The sequence below is a fragment of the Psammomys obesus genome, unplaced genomic scaffold, assembly GCF_907164565.1.
Source record: "Psammomys obesus unplaced genomic scaffold, mPsaObe1.curated_primary_1811, whole genome shotgun sequence".
Lineage (NCBI taxonomy): Eukaryota > Metazoa > Chordata > Mammalia > Rodentia > Muridae > Psammomys > Psammomys obesus.
The window spans coordinates 77,477-95,934 of record NW_026596244.1 but is presented as its reverse complement, the minus strand read 5'-3'; positions in this window follow the sequence as shown (position 1 = coordinate 95,934).

The following is an 18,458-nucleotide window of genomic DNA, read 5'->3' as shown; positions in this document are numbered from 1 at the left end:
GGGCTGGAGAGATGGCTCAGTAATTAAGAGCACTGTCTGTTTTCCAAAGGACCCAGGTTCAATTCCCAACACCCACATGACAGATCACAACTGTTTGTAACTCCCATTCTAAGAGATTTGAAACCCTCAAACCAATGCACATAAAAATTAATTATTTTAAAAAAGTTTATGATTTCCTTGTTTCTTATAGCTGAGTAATATTCCATTGTTTAAATGTGCCACTATTTCTGTATCCATTCCTCAACTGATGGGCATCTGGGCGGTTTCCAACTTCTGGCTATTACAAATAAAGCTGCTACAAACATGGTTGAGTAGATGTCTTTGTTGTATACTTGAGCATCTTTTGGATATATGCTTAGCAGTGGTGTACCTGGATCTTGAGGAAGCACTATTCCTAGTTGTCTGAGAAAGCGCCAGATTGATTTCCAGAGTGGTTGTACAAGTTTACATTCCCACCAGCAGTGGAGGAGGGTTCCCCTTTCTCCACAACCTCTCCAGCATGTGTTGTCACTTGAGTTTTTGATCTTGGCCACATTCTGATGGGTGTAAGGTAAAAAATTCTCAGGGTCATTTTGATTTGCATTTCCCTGATGACTAAGGATGCTGAACATTTCTTTAAGTGTTTCTCTGTCATTCGATATTCCTCTATTGAGAATTCTCTGTTCAGCTCTGTACCCCAGTTTTTAAGTGGATTACTTGATTTGTTACTGTTTAACTTCTTGAGTTCTTTATATATACTGGATATTAGCCCTCTGTCAGATAAAGGGTTGGTGAAGATTCTTTCCCAATCTGTAGGCAGTCATTTTGTTTTGATGACAGTGGCCTTTGTTTTACAGAAGCTGTTTAGTTTCATGAGGTCCCATGTATTTATTGTTGATCTTAGAGCCTGGGCTGATGCTGTTCTGTTCAGGAAGTTGTCTCCTGTGCCAATGAGTTCTAGGCTCTTCCCCACTTTTTCTTCTAACTGATTTAATGTGTCTGGTTTTGTGTTGAGGTCTTTCATCCACTTGGAATTTAGTTTTGTACAGGGTGATAAGTATGGATCTATTTGCATTTTTCTACATGTAGACTTCCAGTTAGACCACTACCATTTGTTGAAGATGCTATCTTTTCCACTGTATGGTTTTGGAAGCTTTGTCAAAAATCAGGTGTCCATAAGTGTGTGTGTTTATTTCTGAGTCTTCTGCTTGGTTCCATTGATCCACCATTCTGTTTCAATGCCAGTACCATGCAGTTTTTATTACTGTTGCTCTATAGTACAGCTTAAGATCAGGGATTGGAGATACCTCCAGAAGATCTTTTATTGTAGAGAGGAAATCATAAAATTTGCAGGTAAATGGTGGGAACTGGAAAAGATCATCCTGAGTGAGGTATCACAGAAGCAGAAAGACACACAGGGTATATACTCACTCATAAATGGATACTAGACATAGAATATAGGATAAACATACTAAAATATGTACACCTAAGGAAGCTAATCATGAAGGAGGACTCTGACTAAGATGCTTAATCCCCATTCAGAAATGCAAAGAGGATGGACATCAGAGAAGGGAGAAAACAGGGAACAGGACAGGAGCCTACCACAGAGGGCCTCTGAAAGGCTCTACCCTGCAGGGTATCAAGGCAGATGTTGAGATTCATAACCAAACTTTTGGCAGAGTACAGAGAATCTTATAAAAGAAGTGGGAGATAGTAAGACCTGCAGAGAACAGGAGCTCTACAAGGACAGTGATAGATCCAAAAAGTCTGGGCACAGGGGCCTTTTTCGAAACTGATAATTCACCCAAGGACCACTCATGGAGATGGCCTGGAACCCCTGCACAGAGGTAGATTATGGCAGTTCAGTGTCCAAGTGGCCTCCATAGTAATGGGGATAGGGACTGTTTCTGACATGAACTGATTGGCCTGCTCTTTGATCATCTCTCCCAAAGTGGGGAGCAGCCTTACCAGACCACAGAAGAGGACAATGCAGCCACTCCTCATGAGACCTGATAGACTAGGATCAGAGGAAAGGAGAGGAGGAGCTCCCTTTTCAGTGGACTGGGAGAGAGACAGGAATGGGTAAAAGGGGGATGAGATTGGGAGGGGAGGAGGGAGGGAGGTACAGGGTGGATACAAAGTAAATAATCTGTAATTAATAAAAAAGTTGAAAATAACATGAATTCTACAGCTCAAGTTCACACACTAACTACCAGAGACTGATAGGACAGGATGCATCCTAGCAGGTATCTGAACCTGCCTTGAACTCTTGGCTAAGTTTTAAATCATCAATAAAATGTATAAAGGCAGAAGTAATTAGGTCCAGTCTCCCAATAGTGTTTTTAGATATATGTTTGGATTTGAGTATTAAATTCACTGTACCTCGGTACCACATCTTGCAGGTCCTTTAGGGGAAGGATGTAGTTTGTTTATGAAGCTCAGTTCCAGTCTCAGGCTTATGTACACCTGGTGTCAACACTTAGCTTATGGGTTGGTTTCCCTATTTTTAATGCCATATCTTGCCTGATTCCTGTTTGGCTATCCAGACATCAATTCCATATAATAACTTTGTTTGTAATTTTTATTAATTTCTGTGTTTGAAAATGCTAAATGCATTTCCCACTTAAAAAAATAGCAGACACAAATGAGAGCAAATTAGATGTTATTTTCCACCAACTAAAACAAACCTAGAAACATGACAAAGGACACTTACTAGAAACTGGAGAGAAAAAGGAAATTAAGCTGTGTACTTTATTACTATATTTACATAAAATTTTCAATAAGTGCAAATAAAACAGAAAGAGCAATGACAAAGTATTCCCCAAGTTAATGTTTTTATTTAATTCTGTTAATGAGAATAAGCTCAAGCTTTAAAGAACAGCATGAAATGCCTTTACTATACAGCAGCAGAAAATGTCTATTGCTTTACTCTATCACACTAATGTCTAGAAACCAGAGCACTAAATAGTCTCTAAGAGATATAACCATAATGATAATAATACTAGGTAATGTGGTCTCAGTTTTAATTGTGATCATCAGAATGAATATGAAAAAAAAAGATTGATGAGATTAAATACAACCTACCATTGATATTCCACATCAGATACTGGTCTGACTTCCCTTTGTGTTAGTAAAAGTAGGCTGATTTGATAATCAGGCCATTCTGATTTCTCACTTGGAAGATGTTTTCTGTTGTCTTATTTTGGCACTGTCTCATCTTAGTAACTTGTCGTCAAATCTTAATGGAGTGCAGCAAAACTCAGCCTCCCAAATCAGAAGTCCCAGGGCAAAGAAAATCAGCAACAGAAAGCCTCAGGTCAGATCCCTTGCCCAATGTTCTGATTTCAAACTAGTATTTGCTTAATCAAAATGGATTCTTCTTTATCACCTAACGCTTGCAATCAGGAACCATGAAATGCTTTTCCTCATATGTTTTAAAATATGAAATTCTCTATCATAATGTTTTTTTTTCCTTTCTGTTTCTCAAGCCTATGTCTTCTCATATTTGTTTCAATTTATTCTCTGGATTAATTTCCAGAAATCTAAATTACAGGAAGATTTTAATTCAGAATCTCTGCCCACTTTACGTCCCTAAATGTGGTAAAGGAATAAGAATTGTCATGAAATAAAAGATGATTTCTGATCATCACTTTTCAAATGTCACCAAAGATGTCAACTATTATTACACAAAGATAAAATATTAAGGGAGCAGTACTTTGCAGGAGGGATATTACTCTATTAATCAATTATCAGTACTTTGCAGGAGGGATATTACTCTATTAATCAATTATCAGGGAAATGCGTATTTGGTAGAAAATACGCTATGAAACAAAATTGATTATAAAATATCCAGATCATCAAGCTGATGAGGAGAAATCAAAACAGAAAAAAATGTGGAGTTTTGTTTTATTACCTAGATTTGGACTCATGAAGCAGGCCAGAAAAAAGTGTTATGAAAATGAAACTTGATTTGGACTCATGAGGCAGGCCAGAAAAAAAGTGTTATGAAAATGAAACTTTATTTTATAAATAAAGAATATTATACTTACCTAATAAAATTACATGGAAGGCATTTTTCACTTTGTCATTAAGGAATAAAAATGAACATTAAGATAAATAAAAAATTAAAGATTAGGGAATACATACTCTTGCAAAGTGTTAGAAAAGTATGAGGAGAAGTTCTTATACTTTTCCATTGATGTAAAGCACTTGAGAGATGTGTGTTTAGTCAAAATTACTTGAGCTTTGAGATGAAGAACATCCTGGGAAACCACAGACATGGTTTGTTTGCCTCTGCTGCCAGCTATCCTCAGAAGAAATAAAGAGTGTAACTCCAGGAACACATATTTCCTTAATAACCCACCAAGCTCACTGTCCTGTGGGATGGAGCATGGTGGAAAGAGGGTGAGGATGGATATATTGGATCAGAATTCATGCCTCTTCCTGAGGGAAATAAAACACACTACAAGCAGCGGGAGGTATTCATAACATGAAGCTCACAAATAGAATGATGGCTCAAAGTTATCATCAGGAATTCACTCTATTTCTGTCTTTTGCTCATTCACCCTTCAGAGTTCAATATTGTACCATGTTATCTGAGGCTTGGTGTCATGTAGTTATTCTTCTCAATATGGCAGAAAGAGGAAGTAAGGGAAAGTAAGAAATGGTCATGCTCTTTCTAAGTTACTCTTTCTAAAACTGCTTCCAGACTATAATTATTTGGTCATAATCACATCTATTAGCATCTAATATTTTATAGTCCTTTGTGACCATATGTAAATTTGAGAGTGTAGCTGTGTGAAAAACACAAAGTTATGACAAATACTCTACTAGTCATGATATCAAGAAGCAAACTCCACACAAAGATAGAATATTTGAGGAAGGAATATTTATAATCATTTGGACAAGGTAAAATAAAGAAGGGACAAAAACACCTACCACAAAATGAAAGGAAATTGGTTCCCTTAGCAAATTATGAGTAAAAGAACAGTTGCTCTTGAGAGAAACAGAGCAGCAACTAAAGAAGGTGCCATCTGAACAGAAGTCGCAAGAAGATGCAGACTAGAAGAGGAAGGATCGGCGTCCTACTATTATTTTTTTACAGTGTAGCACTGTTTAAAACATTATTTGGGATTTACTTTTGCTTCCACTTTCAATCACATACATTAAGAATAAGAGTTCAAACCTATCTTTCATATCTCTATGAAGATATGGCTGTCTACAGACAGTGTTAAAGGATGTGCAGAATCTTGAAACAGAAGGGAGGACCTGGGAATGAAAACTGCACAGCACTCTCCTGATCCCATTAAAGTCTGTTTGTGCCACCTCTCTTCCACTAAAACCTTCTCAGTGACAATGCTTTAGTTAGGTCAATTTGATTGCTGATAGGATTATTATGGTTAAGTATGCTGATAGCAAACTGCACTTCTATTTAACACTTGTCAAAATGCATCTAAATCATGGCTTGGGCATTAATTTTTTCTACTGAACTTAATTGCATACATTAAGAAAGAAAAAGATTGTGAATGACTTATTCACTGCTTATGCTAAACAAAACTCTAAGATGTCTCCTCTGATTTCCATCACACAGAAACTCTTGCCAGTTATTCAACTGAACAGCAACTTAGGAACACCCATGAGGGGAACTTGCAGATTTAATCAAAGTTCCTAGTCTGTTGACCTTAAGATTGGAATATTGTCCTTGATGAACTCTACCTAATCAGGTGAAGTATCTCATTTCTCTTGTGAGATGAGTAAAATGAGAAATTGAGATTGATTTAATGTGAGGGACACTTTTCCATTACTTACTAAAGATTTAAGTAAGATATAGAAGGAAGCTAATTTCTCTCAAAGCATTAATGAGTTCATTCAGCACTGAGGAAGTTTCCTTCTAGAGAGCACATTCCATCTTAGAGGGAAGGTTGTTAAAACAGAATTTCCTAAAGTGTAGTGAACTCTCCTATTCTTATGGAAGTTCTTTGAGACTCAGGATGCTCTAAAGTGAAACAAGCTACCTAAAACTCAGAAAGTTAACAAAGCAGTAGTTTTAGAAAGTCCTTTAGTATGACTAGTTTCAGTAGCCACCATCTCAACAAACTTACATAAACAGTAAGAACTAGTACAAAATATTCTTAAACTAATAGGGTTTCTTTCTTTTTTCTTTGCATTTTATTTTATTAGCTATTTTTTATTAATTACAATTTATTCACTTTGTATCCCAGCTGTAACTCCCTCCCTCATCCCCTTCAAATTCCAACCTTCCTCTCACTTCTCCCATACCCCTTCCACAGTCCACTGATAGGGGAGTTCCTTCTCCCCTTTCCTCTGACCCTAGCCTATCAGGTCTCATCAAGAGTAGCTGCATTGTCCTCCTCTGTGGTTAGTAAGGCTGCTTCCCCCTCAGTGGAAGGTGATTAAAGAGCCAGCCACTGAGTTTATGTCAGAGACAATCCCTGTTCCCCTTACTAGGGTACTCACTTGGAGACTGAGATGCCATGGGCCACATCTGTGCAGGGGTTTTAGGTTATCTCGATATATGGTCCTTGGTTGGAGTATCAGTCTCAGAAAAGACCCCTGTGTCCAAACTTTTTGGTTCTGTTGTCCTTATGAAGCTCTGTACCCTCCAGGTTTTTAATCTCTCTCTTCTTTCATAAGATTCCCAGTACTATGCCCAAAGTTTGGCAATGAGTCTCAGCATCTGCTTTGATACCCTGCTGGGTAGAGGCTTTTAGAGGCCCTCTGTAGTAGGCTTCTGTCCTGTTACCTGTTTTCTCCCTCTTCCTATTTCCATCTTGTTTGCCTTTCTAACAGAGGTTTGATCATGTAACCCAGGATCTTTCTTGCCCAACTTCCTTAGATGTACAGATTTTAGTATATTTGTCCTATATTATAAGTCTAATATCCACTTATAAATGAGTATATACCATGTGCATCTTTCTGCTTCTGGGATATCCCAATCAGGACAATCTTTTCTAGTTCCTGAATTTGCCTGAGGGACTGTTAGGAAAACTGAGTTTTTTACAAAATGTTCAAGTCAACAAAGCATCTTGGTAGAGACATACTTGCAACTGTGAAGGTACATAAAATGTAGGTAATACGTTCCAAGTTTCTAGCTTTCTTGAATGGTCACCCATGCCGGTTTGATTTTGATGATGGATCTTTGAGTCATTTCTGCTTTTGTAAGTAACCCCTCACATATATTCCTGAAAGGAAACCTATAACACGGATTCATTAAATTACCACCAAATTCTTCCCTTTAGTGTGTTACTCATTCCATAACTGCAGCGAGTAAATATGTGTTCATATCACCCCTGGAACTTGGCATAGAAGCAGAAAAATACGAAATATTACATTAGAATTACCTCATAAAGTGAAGGAGTCAACGGTGGCTTAGAGAGATTTATCTTGAAATGAGAAACACAGCAAGATCAACATTTAGCCAGATCACATTTCTAGGAGCTACCCAATGTCCAGACATATGACTGGCAGAATATGCCAACTAAATAGAAGTTTTTAGAGCCTACCACTTTGGTATTTAGGAAAGATGAACTCAAACACTGTTAAGAGATCATTATAGTAAGAATTTTTTTTTAGGTTACATAATTCAGATTTTATAATTTTGTATAACCTCTATAATTAACTATAACCTCAAAAAGTGTATATGCCAAAAACTCAGGAAAAATAAGTGAAAATATTTGAACCAATGACCGTAAACCCATTTAATATTTTTACTTTTTATACCCTGGAATTGCTATATAGTCAAATTTTTCATGGAGACATTTTTCAAATGCATACTGACATATTATATATTTTATAATTATAGTGGTTCTTAACTGTGATATCAGTCTTTTTAAAATTTTTTTATGAATTACACTTTATTCACTTTGTATCCTCCCTGTAGCTCCCTCCCACCTCCCCTTCAAATCCCTGCCTTCCTTCCCTTTCTCCATTCATGCCCCTCCCCAAATCCACTAATAAGGGAGGTCTTCTTTTCCTTCCTTCTGATCTTAGTCTATTAGGTCTCATCAGGAGTGGCTGCATTGTCTTCCTCTGTGGCCTGGTAAGGCTGCTCCCTCTTGAGGGGGAGATGATCAAAGAGCAGGACAATCAGTTCATGTCAGAGGCTGTCCCTGTTCCCATTACTATGGAACCCACTTGGACCCTGATCTGCCATGGGCTACATTGGTGCAGGGGTTCTAGGTTATCTCCATGCATGGTACTTGTTTGGAGTATGAGTCTCAGGAAAGACCTTTGTGCTCAGATTTTTTGGTTCCGTTGTACTCCTTGTGGGGTTCCTGTCCTCTCCAGCTCTTACTATTTCCCACTTCTTACATAGATTCCATGCACTCTGCCCAACAGTTGGCCATAAGTCTCAGCATCTGCTTTGATAGTCTGCAGGGCAGAGCCTTTCAGAGGCCCTCTGTGGCAGGCTTCTGACTTGTTTCCTGTTTTCTCCTTCTTCTGATGTCCATCCTCTTTGCCTTTCTGGATGGGGATTGAGCATTTTAGGCAGAGTCCTCCCTCTTGATTACTTTCTTTTGCTGTACAGATTTTAGTAGCTTACCCTAAATTATATGTCTATATGAGTAAGTATATACCATGTGTGTCTTTCTGCTTCTGGGATAGCTCGCTCAGGAGGATCTTTTCCAGTTTCTATGATTTACCTGCAAATTTCATGATTTCCTTGTTTTTTATTGCTCAGTAATATACCACAATTTCTGTATCCACTACTCAGTTGAGGGGCATCTGGGTTGTTTCCAGATTCTGGCTATTACAAATAAAGCTGCTACAAACAAAGCTGTCCCAAACATGGTTGTGCATGTTTGTGTTTTGTGTTATTGTGTAACACAATATGTTACAATATGTAACACAAATGTTATTGTGTTTTGTGTTATTGAGCCGTTATTGTGTACTTGAGTATCTTTTGGATAGATGCCTAGGAGTGGTATAGCTGGATCTTGAGGATCTGACAGAGGGCTAATATCTTGTGTATATAAAGAACTAAAGAAGTTAAAAAGCAACAAATCTAGTAATCCAATTAAAAATGGAGAACAGAGCTAAACAGAGAATTCTCGAAAGAAGAATATTGAATGGCAGAGAAACACTTAAAGAAATGCTCAAGTCATTAGTCATCAGGGAAATGCAAATCAAAAGGACCCTGAGATTTCACCTTATACCCATCAGAATGGCAAAGATAAATAACTCAAGTGACGACACATGCTGGAGAGGTTGTGGAGGAAAGGAAATCCTTCTCCACTGCTGGTGGGAATGTAAACTTGTACAACCACTCTAGAAATCAATCTGCTGCTTTCTCAGACAATAGTGCTTCCTCAAGATATCAGTCTTAGAAGTGAATTTAAATTTTGTTTTGTGTCACTAATAAATGGATACTCTACCAAATTTAAATAAATAATTATCCTATTTTAATCATATTAGACTTTCTATATACAAATATTACAGTGAATGAAAGTGGCTACCTTGTTCAGAGGTTATGACTCAGCAAATCAATTGTTATCTTGCAAGTATGAGATCTGGAGTACACTTTGCAAAATTCATATTTAAAAAAAAAATCCCTATAATGGCTCTGTAATACAGCCCTGAAGATGCAAAGACAGGGAGATCCTGGATCTCACTCTTCAGGTATCAGGTTTAAGGATGATTTGAAATCTGAGAGACATTGACTAGAAAGAAGAAAGACATCACCTGAGGAACAATACCCCAAGTTGCACTGTGGCCTTTACATACATGAGTACTTACACACACATGCAAGCACCCCAATGCACACGTGTGTACACACACACATGCAAAAACTCCAATGTACATGTGTGTGTGCACACACATACACATATGCTCCAGTCATTCATATTATTATAAATAAGACTCTGTCATGTTTCCATAAATAATTCCAATAAGTACACTGAGCTGTTCAACAGGCTAGATGTAGATGTTATCATCTCTTGGTTTTTAATTACTACTTTACTTGGAGTGAAGATAAATTTATTCAGGTTTTCTCTGGAAAATTATTTAATAACAATTTCCACCTGAAAAATGCAGTGATAGACTGAAATGTTAGTTGGGAGGGTTGACTTTATGGTTTCTGAGATGATGTACTGATATTGTGAAGCTTCTTATGGGAGAATGGTAGAATAGTCTGCCTATTGGTTATCTTGTGGTCTAACACTCCAAATGCTGGGAGATAAGATGTCACCAAGATGGAGCCTTCTGAAAGTGGACCACGTTTGGCAGGAATTCTGAAGGGGCTCATTCCTTTTTATGCTGTAAGGAAGTAAAGATGTAAATACAATGAGAAAATTATTTGAACCTCACACAATGTTAGCTTCTGATTAAACATGAAAGGCAGTAAAAGTGGAGAATGAGATGAAAGTATATTGTTGCCACTTCATATATCTGGCAGGCTTAAAATAAGGATAGTACAAGCATTTCTCAGAGCCCTAGCCATGAAATATACAGAAATAAATGAGCATGGAGGAGGGAAGAGTAAGGTAAATAATAGAAGTTATTTCATAAATCCTTCCTTTAAGGAAGAAAAAAAAATCCATGACTCAGATCCTTAATAAAGACCCACCATAGCAATCAGAGAATGCTCTGCCAGAATTTCTGGCTTGGGGACAATTTAAATGAGAACTGAAAGAGATTCTTCATGTTTAGCTCATGACACTATGGGACTTGGGTAAAAAATAATATAAATCTGAGTGCTGTAGAAACTTAGAAATCAAGTGTTCCATGTACTCACACATCCTAGAGGTAAAGAGAACTAAACCTGAGGTCAATATAAGAAAAATCTCTCTTGGTAGACTGGCTCATACTGGTCTTTGGAAAACTTGGTTGTTTCTAGTTGAGATTACCAAGCTTGTCAAGAATTGATGAACAACAAAAGAAAGGACAGACAATATTTAGGAAGTTTGGTCTGAGAGAGTTAATGTTTGACATACAGTTCGCCACACCTGATAGAACTGCGTTCATATCAAAGTTGTGAAAGTTGTTGATTCAGCAAAGACTTTGCAACAGCTGTGGTCTAGTGGACTTGCTGAACTCTGCAATGAGACAACATTTTACAAGGCTGAATAATTTTGACAGATCTTAATGGTTTAATAAATCACACAAGATGGGCTCAAGAGGTATTAAATCACTCAGGAACGGATGGAAAAAGAAGAAAGCAAACAAAGGGTGTTGGCTAAGTTGCTTCAAGGTAAGTGAAACACATTGATGAGCATGTGTTCCTAGGGGAAAATTAACTAAAATTCAAATGCTATGATAGTGAGCTTCTAGAGGCCTTTAAAACATAGCCAACAGCTCAAAGAATAAATAAATTATAACATGGTACAGAAAGAAAGACTAAGCTTATTCTTGAGCAGAGCTCATAAAGCCCCTACTCTAAATGAAGTGAGCTTGAACTAAAGATTGTTTTTCCTTCAGCTATTTCACTAGTAGGATGATTCAGAGTGAAAGACAAGGGCTTTTGTGCTGGCCTGGGGCCTCCCCAAAATCAGGAAGACAGGCATAATGATAGACATAGGTAAATAAAGTACAGACCTAGACTCTGTTAAGCAGCATGTGTAACAAATCAAGCATTTTAGACATGGAAAAATGAGCTGTGTTCGTGTCTTAGTTATGGTTTCCATTGCTGTGATGAAACAGCATGACCAAAAGCAATTTAGGAAGCAAGGGGTTTACATTGTATACCTTCATTGCAGGAAGCAAACAAGGCAAAAACCTGGGTCCAGGAGCTGATCAGTGACCATGGAGGAATGAGGATCACTGGCTTGCTTCTCATGGCTTCGTCAACCTGTTTTCTTATAGAACCCAGGACCACCAGCTCAGAATGACACCACCAACAATGGGCTGAACCCTCCCCCATCAACCACTATTAATACAGTGTCCTACAGGTTTGCCTACAATCCAGTTTCATAGAGGCATTTACTGAATTGAGGTTTCCTCCTCTTTGATGATTCTAGTTTCTTTCATGTTGACATAAAACAATACATTCATATAGATATGAATTATATATACACATAAAATCATATTTAATTATACACCTAAGGACTTTTGTTTCTCTGCACACACAAATCATTTCCTACTTAGAGTTTATAAATATTCTTACTTTCTGAAACATTTTCATTTTGTTTATATTCTTAGAAAATACTTCATCAAAGCACAGCTTTCCAAGGTAAATATCATCATCCACAAACACTTAGCAGGTACTGTCCATCATTTTTTGGAATACTTTTCTGCCGGTAAGGAATATTCTGAGAATATAAATGTTTAGAAAAACATTTTATCTGTTGTCAGTTTATTTAACATTTTCCATAAGCCAGCATGATCTGCACTATATGACCTAAGAAATGGGAGCAGAATGACTCACAGGAATGGGTGTGAACTAGGAGGAACTAGACACATCCATACCAACACTGTTGTTTTTTTAAATAATTCATACAAATAATGGGATATTTCTATACTGTATCAGCTTTCTTTTTGTTTGAAAGTGATCTCTCATACAATACATCCCAACCATAGTTTCCTATTTCTCTACTCCGCCATCTTCCCTCACCTCCCTCTCACCCAAATCCACTCCCCCTTCATTTCCTCTTTGGAAAAGAGTAGTCAAGTTATGACTGCTGAATATGACAAAACAACATGTGATAAGACAAGGTGAAAGCCCTCCTATCAAGGCTGGACAAGATAATCCAATAAGAGGAAAAGAGTCTCAGCAGCAGGCAAAAGAGTTAGGGATACACCTGCTCCCACTTTTAGCATTTCCTGGGTGCAAAAAATTAACTGTCAGTTGTGTCAAGTAAACGGCATGAATTAAATTATCTTCCCTATCTGTGTACATGATTTATTTTTACAGTTATAACTCTGAAGTAACTTACAGATGTATAAAATCATTTGAAAGGACTCTGAGGCAGCAGTTAAACAGTTTACATCAGGGTATCCCTCATGAATGCAAAAAGGCACTCACAAGAACCACAGTTTTTAGTGGGAAATTTCAATAGCAAAAAAAAACAAAAAAAACCAAACAAAACAGCTGTTTCCCTATGAATTATGTGCCAAAGAGGTCTCAGAAATCCTGGAAACCATAAAGACTACAGTACTCTACTTTTTGTGATAGAGTAGACTAAGCTAGCTTGACGTTGGACAGGGAGCTCCAGGTATGAATGTCACCAACGTTGTTTTGGGATTTTCTTTATGTGATTTGTATGAATATTACTCATTTCATACTTGCATGGCAATGGACTGGCAGCTTCCAGAAAGCATGGGATAGCTCTTCAAAAAAAGGAGCATGAGAATTTTATATGAAATAGTAAAGATATGCAATAAATGTATAAATGTGTATAAAATGTGATTAAATATCACAGTTGACTGCACATGCATCATGCATGCTGTGCAAGAAGAGTCATCATATTATGTAGTTTTCTTAGTATCTAGTAAAACAATACTGTGGAATTATGAATGTATAATTTTCACAAATCATGAATATCCAATCTATAATATTTTTATTATCCACTTATATCAAAAACATCTAGTCAGCTTTCTCATGTTAAATAGCCTTTTAATAAGCCATATCATGTTACAGGCATAAAATATCTGTAAGAATTTTTATGTTGGCAAGGCCATTCAGCTGAGTTACACATGTTTTTCCTTATTTCAATATGAGTTTATTTATATGAAATCAGAAGTACCTTCCTCTTCTCCATGACAGGTCTGGTTCATTGCCAGGAAACTTAGTGAAGTCTATCAAGCAATATTCTATTATGTACAATGACATCATTAAAAATAATTACAAGACCACTAATATATACCACACAGCAATGTCAGGCTAGTTCAAAGACTAGTGTCCCATGGGTGACTTGAGTTTCCTTTTTACTTTTTTCTTTTTTTTATTTATTTTTTATTTTTTTATTGATTACACTTTATTCACTTTGTATCTCCCCTGTACCTCCTTCCCTCCTCCCCTCCCAACCCCACCTTCCCTTTGCCCCACTCGTGTTCCTCTCCCAAACATCTGTTTTGGGATTTTAATGATTCACAAATGTTTATGTAAGTAACCCCTCACTCAAACTTTTTAAATTCAGCCCATAAAGTTCTTTGTTTCACCAAACTGGCATAGTTGCCTGGATGGGTGAGTAGAAATATGTCCATACCTCTCCATGAAAAGTATTGCAATATTAGGAAATACAAATGTCTTCATACTTGATGGTTTTCCATATGTTCATGCATATGTCTTTTTCCAAGACCTTCTGTCCTAAGTCCATTATAGTGTTTTGGTTTTAGACTTTGATTAATCATTTAGTCGACCGTTTTCCATTAACCACATGTCTGTTTATGGTAGGCTAAAGTCTGAAATTTTCACTAAGTTAGGGGCCCTTCTTTTACATGGCAACTCTAGTTCTTCACAAATAAAATGTTAAATTATTTTAGTTTCTGATCTGTGAGGTGGAAGTGTTAATTTTTTTTACTAAATAAGCAATGCTGATATGAACACCCTACCACAGGTTAATGATAAACACGTGTTCATATTTTTCAATGGGGATTGAGAAAATTGATATTTCTTAGTTAGATATGCCTGTGTTTTTCAAATAATTATAATCGTTTTTGTTCTATTAGTGACATGTGACAGTTTATTCTGCTCCATATCTAAGAACATTAATTAATAAAATATTCTGTGCTTTGCTTCATTTGTCTTTATAATTTCATTCATTCCAAAGTGTGCACATTCTTGTCTCACCGTTGTGTTGTGAAATTGAAATGAGTGTGCTGTGAATATTTCTTCTATAGTGAGGGTACCCTGAGTAAGGAAAATTGAAATGTTGCGACTGTATCTTACTAACATGCTGTTGGGAGAACTGACTGGTGGTATTTTATCAGGCAAAAAAATAGCGTGTATCTGCAGAGAGGAGCAAGCATTTTGCAACTTACATAACTTCAGCATTAATAATATTTAAGTTCTTTTGCCTTATGACAGCTCCTTATACTATACAGAAGCTTCATATTGTCTGGGTATGATATTTCTCTTTAGAAAAAACAGTAGGTCTAGAAAGCTAGTCATTGTTGCAGGTAACAGTGATTTGCTTTAATAAATGGCACTTGCTATTCTTTAGAAATTAAAACGTATGCGCTGTGATGTAAAAAATATATACACATTGTTTTGTATTTTCTTGGTGACTAATTACATTGACTAATCTCTCAGATGTTAAAGTACTAACTGGATTTGTGTCTTGTTATTTGTTCATATTAATTGTTAAAGGTTTTGAATATTCTTTATGTTAAGAGTGTGAGTTTGTCAGGCATACCACATTCAAGTCACCATGTCCGCCAATTACATCAGTATCTCATTAAGTCAATCTTACATCAATATATTAGTTAACATCTGATTTAACTTAACTATTCTTGAGATGAGATCCAATACCCAGTGTTGCTTGGGTGGTGAAGAAACAGAGATTAAATAACCAAGGAACCCAGCATAAATTCAAAACTATCATTCTAATAAAGAAATGTAACAACAAATTGACTCTTAATGACATTCTGCTGTACTTTTTCTCCACATCCTCACTAGCTTGTGCGGTCACTTGAGGTTTTGATCTTAGTCATATTGATGGGTGTGAGATGGAATCTCATAGTTGCTTTGATTTGCATTTCCTGATGACTAAAGACATTGAAAATTTAAGTGTTTCTCTGCCATTCAATATTCTTCTGTTGAAAATGAGCACATAACCAAAAGATGCTCCACCATACAACAAGGACATTTTCTCAACTATGTCTGTAATAGGTAGAATCTGAAAACAACTTAGATGTTCCTGAGCTGAATAATAGATAAAGACATTGTAGTACATTTACACAATGGAATACTACTCAGAAATTAGAAACAGTAAACCATGATATTTGAAGGCAAATGGATGGAACTAGAAAAGATCATCCTGAGTGAAATAACCCAGAAAAAGACACACATCATATATACTCACTTATAAATGCATATTAGCCAGATAATAAAGGATAACCATACTAACATCCACAGACCTAAAGAAACTAAATAACAAGGAGGGCCCTAGGGATGATACTAAAATCTCATTCAGAAAGGCAAATAGAATAGACACCAGAATCAGTTGAAGAGAGAAAACAGGATGGGAGTCTACCACAGATGTCCTCTGAAAGACTCTACCCAGCAGGGGATCGAAGCAGATGATGAGACTCATAGTCAAACTTTGGGCAGAGCTCAGGGAGTCTAACAGAAGAGTGTGGGGACAGAAGGACCAGGAAGGGAGAAAAACAAAGCAAACAAATCTAACCCCAGGAAAATGTGCAGAGTCTGATGCAGAAACCAAGAACAATGCATGGAGACAATCTAGAGCCCCTGCTCAGATACAGATAATAGGCAGCTCAGTCTCCATGTGTGTTCCCTTGTAAGGGTAGCAGGGGCTGTCTCTGAAATGGATTCTGTTACTTGCTATTTGATCACTTTCCCCTGGTGAGGTGGCCTTGATAGGCCAAAGAGAAAGAGGATCCAGGCCTTCCTGATGAGACCTGATAGGCTAGGGTTTTATGGTAAGGAAGGAGGGCTCCCACTTCCTGTTGTGTATGTGAGGGTTGATGGAGGGTAGAAATGGGAGGAGACAAAGTAGGGAGCTGCAACCTGGAAAAACAGTCTCTGAAATCCAAGAACTGAATTGCACTGATTACATGAATTGACCTGAACTTCATGAACTCAACTGAACTCAACTGCCTTCAACTGAACTCCATGGAACTCAACACCAGAACTCTACTGTCTCCACAAATTCTCTGTATTGTCCCTCTGCCTATCTTAAGTAGTTTCTTTTTTAGTCTGTTCTTGAGAGAGCATATCCTATGTCTGACTCATTCTGTCAAATCCTCTGATTCCTTACTTTGTCTGCCCCTCAATTAAAACACATTGTTTGGAATTAAATGTACTAAAGGCATGTCTTAATTCCATCCAGAGGGATTAAAGGTGTGTGGTGTGTCTGCATTTCATCTGGGCCAAACAGATCAAAAAGGTCTTTGGATATGATCCCTTGCCAGAACAGCCATGTTGCTGAGTTAAAATTCCTATACAACTAGACATCAACAAACCAAATAATCAAATTTAAAAATGGAGGTAGATAGGTCTGAAGTTCTCTTTTTTTGTTGGGTCTTTGTGAGGTTTGGGTATCAGGGTGACTGTCGCTTCATAGAATGAGTTTGGTAGTGTTCTTTCTGTTTCTATTTTGTGGAATAATAGTTTGAGGAGAATTGGTATTAGCATTTCTTTGAAGGTCTGGTAGAATTCTGCACTGAAACCATAGGGCCCAGGGCTTTTCTTGGAGGGGAGACTGTTAATGACTGCTTCAATTTCCTTGGGGGATATAGGGTTATTCAGTTTTTCTACCTGATCTTGACTTAATGTTGGAAGATGGAATCTATCAAGAAAATGGTCCATTTCATTTAGATTTTCAAATTTTGTGGCATATAGGCTTTTGTAGTATGACCTAATGATTGTTTGGATTTCTTCAGTGTCTGTAGTAATGTCCCCCTTTTCATTTCTGATTTTGCTGATTTGGATAGATTCTCTCTGCTTTTTAGTTAGTTTGGCAAAGGGTTTGTCTATCTTGTTGATTTTCTCAAAGAACCAGCTTTTTGTTTCATTGATTCTTTGAATAGTTTTATTTGTTTCTCACTGATTGATTTCAGCAGAACCCTCCACCATTGCTGGTAGGAGTACAGACTTGTAGAGTCACTTTTTTTTTCATTTTTTTTAACTTTTATTAATTACACTTTATTAATTTTGTATCCCCCCATAAGCCCCTCCGTCCTACCCCCTGGTCGCCCCCCCTTTCTGCATGCATGCCCCTCCCCAAGTCCACTGATAGGGGAGGTCCTCCTCTCCTTCTTTCTGATCTTAGTCTATCAGCTCTCATCAGAAGTGGCTGCATTGTCAGAGTTCTAGGTTATCTCCACAGATAGTCCTTGGTTGGAGTATGAGTCTCTGGGAAGTTCCCTGTGTCAAAGCAGATGCTGAGCCTGATGGCCAGCTGACGGGCAGAGTGAATGGAATTTTATGTAAGAAGTGAGAAATAGTAAGAGCTGGAGAGGACAGGAACTCCACAAGGAGAGCAACAGAACAAGAAAATTTGTAGAGTCACTTTGAAAATCAGTATACTCTTTTCTTAGAAAAATGGAAATTGATCTACCTTAAGATCTAGCTATATCACTGTTGGGTATACACCCAAAAGCAGTCTGAATCTACTTCAAGGATACAAAGATGTTTTCTCACCTATGTTTTTATATAATTTATATATATAAATTATATAAATTTATTATTATATATATAAAATATATAAGTTATATAATTTGAAGAAGTCTAGAGAAGGAAGACACATGGATCTCTCTGGGAATGGAAACTATAATGGATATTGTGGGTGGTCTGGGAGTGGTTGGGGAGAAGAAGAGGAGTGATCAGGTCGGGAGGG